This window comes from Sinocyclocheilus rhinocerous, unplaced genomic scaffold, assembly GCF_001515625.1.
Source record: "Sinocyclocheilus rhinocerous isolate Xijiao unplaced genomic scaffold, SAMN03320098_v1.1 scaffold2509, whole genome shotgun sequence".
Classification (NCBI taxonomy): domain Eukaryota; kingdom Metazoa; phylum Chordata; class Actinopteri; order Cypriniformes; family Cyprinidae; genus Sinocyclocheilus; species Sinocyclocheilus rhinocerous.
In genome coordinates, this window is record NW_015629038.1 from 141,625 (window position 1) to 152,441 (window position 10,817).

The window sequence follows — 10,817 nt, forward strand, 5'->3', positions numbered from 1 at the left end:
TATGTCTAAAAAAATGTAAGTCACTTGCTAACTTTACTGAACTTGTATAAAATTATTATTAAATTCGTTATGCTGATATCTGCAAAAAAACATTACTCTTTGTGTGATATAGATTATTAAATTATATAAATATAAAAAGCATACAGTAGCATTTTTGCCATCTATAATTTAGAATGCCTTGAATTTTGAATTTTAATAGACTAATAAATAACGTGTGTGCACTCTGTGTGTGATTTGGTGATATACTTGATAATATCAGATCGCACATCATTACAACAACACTTACCATATTATCGCAGATATGCTGTATATCGCACACCCCAGACACGACTTGAGTGGAAAATGAAATCATCCGCGGTTGTGTGTGCACTTGTTTGCACATGAGCAAAGGTATTTTTTAGGAGTCTAACTTGCAAGCGCTAGACCACTGATTCGTCAAACCTGTTTTCCTGCAGTCCGTGTTCTTCTGATTTTATTTTGTAGTAAGTAACGAATATGCTTCGGGAAATGTATCGGAGTAAAACTATACATTTTAATTAGGAAATGTAGTGGAGTAAAAGTAAAAGTTGCCTGAAATATAAAAACTCAAGTAAAGTACAGATACTCCCAAAATATACTTTTATATATATAATAATAACGAAGTATTATTACATCGTTACATTACACCACTGATTGAATATTATTAAGATGTGTGTTCAGACTGCACATACAAACTCTTTTCTTTAGGACTGATTATTCAAGTTTATTTGTATAGCGATTTTCATGATACAAATCGTTGCAAAGCAGCTTTACAGAAAATTTTGTTTCTACAATATATTTAGTAGTATCCGTACTGTCATTCTGCAAGTGGTGAAACCGGATCCGTTTGCATAGTCAACATGCAGTATGTCTACATTGGTTGCTATGGTAATGCTGTACGCGTCAGCACAATGCCAAAGAGACTTTCTCGTGAAACAACTGAGAGTAGCTGTCACTGACAGGCTGTCAGTATGGAAAGAGGATAGAAAACTGGAAGTTTTTCCTGTGCTCACAAATATGATGACAACTTGCTGTGGTGGTGAACTCACAATGTGGATGAGAGAATCTCAGCAACAGAAGCATTTTGCATCATTCATGCATATACTGTGTCCCAAACTGCTGACTTGCTTGTTCATTTCTACACAGTGAATATCACATAGTTCACCATATGAGGAAAGAATGAGGGATAATGAGTGTATTTGAGCATATCTCCAGACAATAATTTGCACGTTACATAGACAGCATGTTGTGAATGGCAAGCATGTTTACTTTATTAAATCCTTTCAGAATTATATAATAAACAAACAAACAAATGGATGAAGATTTTGTAACATCAAACCACATTTCCCTCCACACGAAAACTTATTAAAGGGGTCATATGATGCAATTTCAATTTTTCCTTTCTCTTTGGAGTGTTACAAGCTCTTGGTGCATAAAGAAGATCTGTAAAGTTGCAAAGGCTAAAGTCTCAAATCCAAAGAGATATTAAAAGTAACTTTTTTTTATGAAACAAAAACAATAACTAAAATAATGTTCTCACTAAATCTACATCCAATGCTGAGAGAAGAAGAGTAACAAGCTATTCTCTCATTAATTTAATTGTCAGGAAGCTGGGCTGGAATGCTTATTGTTGTTGTTGTTTAGGGGAACATATTAAAACAGCTGGCTTCCCATCCTGCCTATAAGAGTGCAGTCATGCGGATAATTTTTGACCTTTTTGAACGATTCTTCCCCTCAATGGGACACGTTCAGCTTTCAGAAGTGCAATATGATTGTTTTGTTTGCTGCAATGTTGTGTGATGTCTCTGTTGTCCTTCTCTTGTTCTTCTTCTTATTCTCTCTCTCTCCCCCTCTCTGCCACTGTAGCATCATTTCATGCTCCAAATTCCAAATTTACCATAATTATCTGAGAAAATGGAAAGACAAAAAAGCAGCATTGCTTTCATTTAGCATTTTCTCTCTCTACACTGAACATGAACTGAGTTCTGCATTTGATCTGCGTGGTGATAAGCTCCTGAAGACACCAACTTCAGGAGACAAGTCAGACCATAATTTCACATACTGTTCACGTAGTAAAATGGCTTGCTGTATTAAACAGAGTTAATACAAGCTAAATCTAATAACGCCTCGGGCAAGTATCTCTCGAGTTAGACTGCCTGTGTTTCTTTTCCTGTCTTGTCAGAGGCTGAAACGAGATAAGATAACTGAAAAAATATACTAAAATACTTCCAAAAGAAATCATAACACGTCTTCTTTAGTGAATAAGATTAGAGTAAAAACTGAGCTCAGTCAAAATTGAACTAAAATGAACCATAGATTATCTTAAATGCCTGATTTATTGTTTTTCAATAAATAATGTGCGCTCTCTCGCTTACTATTCTCATAGGGGCACATTAGTTATGAATCGATGTCCAGCACTGCTTACAATTCAACTTATCTTCCTTATTCTCTTATTATCATGCCTCAAGGGATGGAATGGAGGTACTGGATGGTTGGAGAGAGAGGAAATAGATTTGTGTCAGTATGTTATTGTTCTGGGTCAAACCCCACATTGGTCTAAATCAGTGGTTACTGTTTCAAGACTCAGATTTTACATCGGGAATCAAATGCTGACCCAATACAATTACAAAGTAGCTTATTGTACAAAACAGCATAAAATGTTAAATGTTTGAAATATAATCAATAACTTAATGGGGCCAAAAATATGAACAATTACTAAAATAAAACAGTCTAAATAAGAAAATAACATTTTTGTAAAACAAATTAATAATAAAAAAATAAATACTTTGCACCATAAAGTTTGACTAAAAAGTTTATTTTTTTATTTTTTTAGGTTTATAAACCTAATCATTACTTTTTTTATCGTAGCAGTGCATAATTGTATTTATTTAATTAGCATTTAGTATCTTCCCTCCTGTTTGTGACCCAGTTGGAACAGATCTGCAACATATTCTTTCACCTGGATGAAAGACAAATCACTTATTTAAAAAATAATCACATGCTAGATTAAAACTTAATTTACATCTAGTGTATCAATCAGCACTAGCTTCTAGAGTGTGGACACCCACCTGAACTCACAGAATATGGAAACCGGTGTCTCTTCAAAGGAAAAAAACACGAGGCAGTCAAGGCACTGGGCCCAAAGAATCCCCATATGCTCTGAATCTCTTCTGTTTTTGTCTTCTTTTATCTTCTCCTCCACCAAGAAAAGGTGCACACAGAATCAAGGGCTTTCAATATTTAAGGTGAAATATAGGAAGTGTGTATTGCTTGTATGTGTGCTGCCAAACTTGTTTGAATATATTTTAATAGGGCTGTGCGATAATTCGATAACGATAATTATCACGATATAATTTTCCTCGATAAAACGATATGAGTTAGATAAATGTTTGATATGATGTTTATGTGCCAAAAGCATAACAAAACAGCACAACTCATTTGAATCGCGCCACACGGACCGTTTATCCGCTCGGATCAAAGTTCAAACTGCCGCTGCGTTGCGAGCTCACTAGAGCAGATGCGTTTACTCGGTCACGCGAGCATTAAGCAGTGCTGTGAGATCCAGTGTGAAGCGCTTGAATTCAGCGATGAACACGTATGACTCGGTGATTTAAACTAGTTTAAAGGCAAGCAGGAGAAACACTGTGTGCAACAAGACAGTCTGAAGGCTTTTCCATCTACAAATCGCCATCATTTACCATGGATTTACTGTAGTTACACTCATTGCACCATGGTATTGTGGCAGAAATTTGGGATATTCACACTGAATTTTATTAAAGGAGTAATGGTATATAATTGTAGTATAGCATGTGTGCATTTATACTGAATGTTTTTAGAGTACTGTTTTTCATACAAATAGGCTACCTAAAATCATACAGTTATATTTTTACCATGGTATTGAGGTGCTTTATGTGTGGTTTTAACTGTGTTTATCGTGATTTAAATGTATGCTACTACGGGAGACCAATGCTTAATTTAAAAAAATAAATAAATAAATAAAAACTTGGTCAGAATAAATGTAACCATATACAACTGCGGTTGCTACAATTTTTTACAGATGTTACTGATTTTGATAATGAACAAAAATTTACCTCTGCATCCTAACTCAAGCTACTATTAAATGTGCATTTCTAAGAGACAAAAAGTGATATTATTATTATTAATATTATCAGGCAACCCAAACCTGTTTCTTGATTTGAAACAATATCACACATTAGAACATGCAGAAACTAAGAAATACATTTTTCTATTTAGATATTTATTTTGTCAAGGAAAATGAATGGTCTGGTTTCTACAACTTTCACTTTGAAGCAAAAATCTGGATTTAAACTTGAAATAAATAAAGATTTGACATTTATCGTGATGATAATCGATATCTATTGATATGAAAAAAAAAAATATTGTGATATTTTTTTTTGCCCATATCACCCAGCCCTATTCATTATTAAACACACTCCATTTTGCTCTCTGCTACTGATAGTGGGCAAAGCTCCCAGCTTTAATTCCCTTGCATTTCAGATTAGACGTGTGATGATTTTTGGCTCTCCCAAGCAGACTGTCGAGGACGAGTTGTTGTTATGATTCCCTCAATTTGGCTTTGGGGTCTTATGAGGTAACACAGTAGAGTAGGAATGAACTAGGTTGGAATGGTAGGAAGAGAAGAAAAATAGTAGTGGATGTGATACTTCCTCTCTGGACTTGCTGATTACAAAGTGATTTGGGGGAGAGAATAAATTAGATGGGCTCACAAAGCCACAGAAGCTCTAACAAGAAAATACTTACAAGTCTCACACTCTATTTGAACATTGCACCTGGCCAAGTGACAGTTTGTCTGCAAGTTGCACAATAAGAAACAAGCATAAATACAAGCTTTGTGTCTGACTGCTATCCCCAACTCTATAAAACTTAAGGAAATAGCTTTGATTTTAAATGCAAATTAATGCAATTTTCCCCTTGAGGGAACCCCTAAAGTCAAATACAGTAGCTCACATCCCTGCTAATAAAGGCCAGAATGAGCATAAATATGCATTTCATAAGACCTTAAAGGGGACATATCATAAAAAGCCTTGAGAATGTGAAGAACACTGGTAGTTTTATATACAAGAGGTTAAATTATTATTATTATTATTATTATTATTATTATTATTATATTTTATTTATTTTTAACTGTATTTTTTTATCAAATAAATGCAAATTTGGTCTTTCAAAAACATTAAAAAGTTTCACTTTTTTCTAAATAAATTCTGATGAAATATGAGACGTGGTGTGAAAAATATAATAGAATTGTACCACTTGTAAACATAATATTTGTATTGTGCAGCAGTTTTTTTTATTAAATATTTAATTGTGTGAAATTATGATACATACAATTCTAGAAATTAAATTAGCTTGCAAGACAAATGTGATTTATTTCTACAATGTTTAACAAGTCATTTCACTCAAATACTTGATTTAAAATGTGATGGAAATGGGAATTCTCTTACGATCCATGTGTCCACTGTTGAACATTGTTACAGTTAGAAAAGAGAGCTTTGAAAAGTGTGTTTTAAGATAATCTACAGGGCCAAAAGTTGTAAATGGTTAAAAGAACAATTGATGCCTACAGAAAGAGTAGTTTCAGGGGATGAAAGAGGACAGAGAAGAGGCACAGACAATACATGAGAGTAGTCTGAAGGACATGTCAGCATGACCGTGGTGTAAGTGTGTGAAACATCAACACAATGTACTCATGACTGTGTGTTTTTGTGTGTCAGAGCTCTGAAGGCCGATGTGTGCATCTGACCGCTGTGCTGCTAATTAACCAGGACAATACTTCTACTGGCTGCACACCGTGATCTCTCCACAGTACACATTTTTCTCTCCACTTTACACACGTAACACACACACACACACACCGGGAAATCGCCCACAGAGAGATCCACCACAGAGGAGCAAAGTGTCCCCTGATAGCACTGCTAGAACTCTCTCCCCCCGCTACACACACACACACACACACACACACACACACACACCTAAAAACATTGACTTCAAAGGGTAACAATCACACCTGTGAAGCCACTGGATATTAATTTTAGCCTCTGAAATAGCTGATAACTTAACATAAGTGCATATCTGAAATACATGTCAAGATTTTAATGTTTTTTGGGGGTGTTTGAATAAAACAATTTTAGTTTATGGCTGTTAGCTTCGAAGCTATCAATATGCTAGAGTACTACACAATACGAAAAAGCTTTCATAAACACAAAAAGTCTTTCACTTGCTGAAAAAATAAAAAAAGGAAGATACTATCTTCTGCTCAGGGTTGAATACACTTTTTTGACAAAAAAAAAAAAAAAGGAAACCTAAAATAAAACTCCAGAAAGGTGTACAATATGGGACCTTTAAAGCTGAAATCTGTCATATTTTATAGTAAAATATGTTATTCTATCTCCGTTGTAGAGGGGGAAAAATATGTACATTTGTAAACCAAAAAAAAAGTGAAAACAATTTAGCTCTGTGACCAGTGTGTGTACACACACACACACACATATATATTACACAGTCAATTACACTGTCAGTGATGCTATCAGACTGCTGTTTCTTTGACCATATTGACACAGCAGTATTGGCTCAACCAATTGCATGAGTTTAGGGTGGGTCCATCTTTTTGACTAACCAATGGCAATCAAAGGAGTGTTCAACTAGTTTCTTCTGACTAAAAAAAATGGCATTTGTCAAACCATTTCATGGGTTCTTTAAGGTAGACCCGAGATCGGAACGTAGACGTGTCCGATGACTGGTGTGTTTGCAGGGCTTTTCTTTACAAGCATGCGCCCACGTCCTCTGTGCTCTAGAATAACAAGTGCCCACGGGTATCAGTGGCACACTCATGCCAGTTCAGGCCATGCCAGGGTAGGACAGCCTAACTAGGGCAGAAACACATTCACCCTGTGGCTCACCAAAAACCCCATCCAAAGAAAATACGCCCACACACAAAATCCTATACCCTGATCCAAAAGCACTAGGGGTGTAAGAAATAAACTAGTTGTGAGTACAGGGGTGTGTGTTTGTGTCCCGGACTTGTAAATTCAGCTGTACACCAACGCTAAGCACCACCACCAAACGTGCCTGTGTTAACCGCTACACCGCTATAACAGGGCAGCTCAGTAATAGTCTCCCCTCTGACCCACATGAGGCTAGAACAACATAACACAGGAGGAGAGACAAACAACAGCTAATCCTCTGCACACAACAGCACTGCAATGGAGCCCATTAATAAGAGAGGATTAGCCACCGCTAATGGTAACGAGCGTCCTCGCCACATGAGCACATTTCCTTTTTCCTCTTCAGATATCTGCTTATCTCTGCCTATCCCTCACTCCCTCCTCTACTTGTCTGTCTATCACGCATAGCCCTGTAAATCACAGGCACTGTGGAAAAAGGTTTGCTGAGACTGAAAACAATTAAGTCGATATGGAGAGCGGTGGGAGACAACAGGACAGAAGTGAAAGAAAACAAATGGAGATGAACTATGACAAAAGACTGGCATCCTATACAAAAACTCTGACTTTCTTTTCTCCTAAATGTGACTTTATAACTGCACATTATGACTTTGTAGCTAACATTTGTTATTTTGTTTCTTATACTTTTTACGACATCTTACAAAGTGACTTTTTTTTTTTTCTCGTAGTTGTGAATTTATATCTTACAATGTGGCTTTTTTTCTTGTAATTGCAACTTTACACTGGACACTGTGCCTTTATACTGTATCTCACAATTGGGCCTTTTTTTCTTTGTGAGGTATGAAGTCAAAGTCACAATGTGACTTTCTTTATTGTAATTGTGAGTATACTGCACATTGTACCTTTATATCTCACATTTGTGACTTTGTTTTTCACTATTGTGATTTTATATCTCACAATATGTATTTTGTATTGTAATTACAACTTTTAACAGCACATTATGCCTATATATCTTACAATGTGATTTTTTTTTTTTGCATAACTGAGACTTTATATCATACACTTTGTGTTAAAGCTCGCAACTTGATATCTTACAATTGCATAATTACATCTCAAAATGTGACTTTACTTCTTATTTTAAACTAATAATCTAATAATAAATTAATTAATTAATATGATTGAATAAATACATAAACCAACATATGCATGGATGAATCATCCACAATAAGATCAATAAGATGCATTTAGAAAATAAATTTCCATTAATGATTCCAAAAAACGGAATATGTGAAGTGAAAAGCTGAACTGGAATATACACATGCCAAATGAAACGGATTGACAAGGAAACAGCCAATTCCAATCGTTTCTTTCTTTGAAGATGGTTGAATGCCATTTTGGATCATTCAATTTAACCTTTGCTTGGAGTAAAATATAAGGTCCATGGTATATGAATATACTAATCAAACAGTAGCATATTATTATCACCTGACACAATGCTACTACAAAAATATGACAAATTTGCATATGCAAAAGGATGGTACAGGACAAAAGAGGGATGGATGACAGTGTGTGGAGTGTGAGAGATGGAAGGTAATTTGGAAAACAGTGAGGATGGAGGTGGAGAGATTGGATTATGCTGTGAGCTGGCACTGTCAGGCTAGGCTAGGCTGGCACAGAAGCGCATCACTATAATAAGCACCCTCTGTTTGCCCAGCGCTAGGCCAGCATTGTGCCAGTTCGAGTGGACGGGCCAAAACCGACCCACAAAACACTAAAGACCTCGCTAATGGGATTCTCTTTACAGTCAGGCATGTCCTTACCCAGCTCGAGCAGGGCACTGGGCTGTAGTTGTGTGAGGACCCCGGGGGATACAGAGATCTGAGAATAGTGTGGCCATGTCCGTACAGCTGAAACTAGAACACATCTGCACTTAGAGGTGTTGGAAATGCGCTGAGCGTGTAAGTTTGCCTGTACTGATTGATTGTGTGGTAACAGGTAAATGCCCTGTTTAGCCAAACACTGCCTCATACCATCTGTTTGAGCGCATACGCAGCCTGTTCACGTAGGTAGTGCCCTGAAGACAAACATACAAATGCAGACACACATATACACACATGCCGCAAAGACTTAATGTTCACTCACTTATTCAGACAAAATGATGTGTATGTCTGCAGATCTTTCACCACAGGGCAGCACCTGGCATGTCAAACAGCATTTTAGAGGCAAAAAAGTCAAATCTGCTGCTGTTTTACTGCTTGCAGTGCAGGTTGAGTGAATCTAAATCTGATCTATTATTTTGGCATTATTCACACTTGCTTTAAGTAAAGTTAAACCTGATTAGGGCTGAAGGAGATCAGAAAACGGGGATTTTTATGGGGCTCGAAAAATGGCAAAGGGATGTAATTTTATATTTGTAAATGTGACATTTAGGAACTATATAGTGGCGTCTTACAGTTTTGAATTTGAATTTTGTAAATATGAACCCTAGCCATGACATTTAACAAAATTGCAAAATTGTTTTGTGGCATATTTTAGATTTGTATTTTAAACAGTTTTATTTTAGATTTGCATTTTCTAAAACACCATTATGTTGAATCTGAATATTTGCAGTTAATTTCACCTCTAAAAAAACCCCAGAAAATATCTAATGTCTTAAAAAACCCATTTTGTTACAGTTCACGTCTAAAACTCAAATTTACAAGTTCAAAACTATAAAATGTCATAAAATAATCAATTTTCACATCTAGAATTCAGTCATCGTGTCTAGAATTTACATGAGTAATTCAAATTCAGAACTACTCAAATTCTATCATTTTACTAGTTCCATAGATTTTTATTTAATTTTATGTTAAAACCAATGAAACACTTCTTCTTAAAAAAAAAAAAAAAAGAGAGAGAGAGAGGGGAAGAGAAGCTGGATCAGATCTATTTGAGCTTCTCTGGAGGAGCTATACCTCTGGTGGACAATGGTATTTATCATGGTGTTAATTGGGCCTGCAAGTTATGTTTTAATTAAATTCAGTGGCGCCTTCCATTTAAAATGTATTCAGTTGCTTGCTGACATCACCGCTATCTCTCACAGCCCACTCGTACACACATATGCGCGTATATGCATGATGTGTTTGTGCAAGGTGTGAGTGGAAAAACAAAAAAGCATGTCTTTCATCTTGTCATCAATCTCTGCCCAAATTAGAACGTGAAAATAGAGTTGCAGTTTCCCTGGGATGTGTTTTGTGATTACTGCTACTACGCCCACTCAAGCAAAACACACACACACACTTGCACCTTCACCCTCCACTCCACCCCAATCCACTCAATATTATTTTGGACCTTAAATATCACTCAGAGGGCTAGCTGTAACAATAACTGATTTTTCATGCTGAATAAAAAATGTCACATTCTGCGGTCTCTCTCCTTGACCACCTTGGGCACTGATATGCAAATTCTGGAGTGTTGTTCTTTTTCTCTGAGAAATGAAATAAGACTGTTGATCGCTACATACTGTGAAAGGAAAAAGAAAACATAAGAGCTGCCTACTTAAAAAACTAATTCACAGTGCACCTAAATAACAATTCATATGTGTTTTCGCATTATGCAGTTTGTCTGAAGCTCTTGGCTTCTTTTGCAGTAGTCATATGTGACATCCTCAGTTTTGTGAATGACAAAACACTGAAAACAAACCTTACTTTGTGTGTGAGTGTGTGAAAGATATATACTTTATTTATGTGAGTATGTTATTACAATTTAAAATAATGCAATTCCTTTTTTAATATAATAGTGCCATAGAGCATGGTTTTCCAAAATGAATAAAGAATTAAAAATAAAGAAATAATATATATATATATATATATATATATA

At 35.8% G+C, this 10,817-nt stretch overlaps 1 protein-coding gene across 1 annotated transcript in view; it reads right to left on the reverse strand.

The window, feature by feature from the left end:
- LOC107738605 (protocadherin-1-like) overlaps positions 1 to 10,817 on the reverse strand; it is a 193,057-nt gene that overhangs the window by 12,973 nt on the left and 169,267 nt on the right. The window lies entirely within an intron of this gene.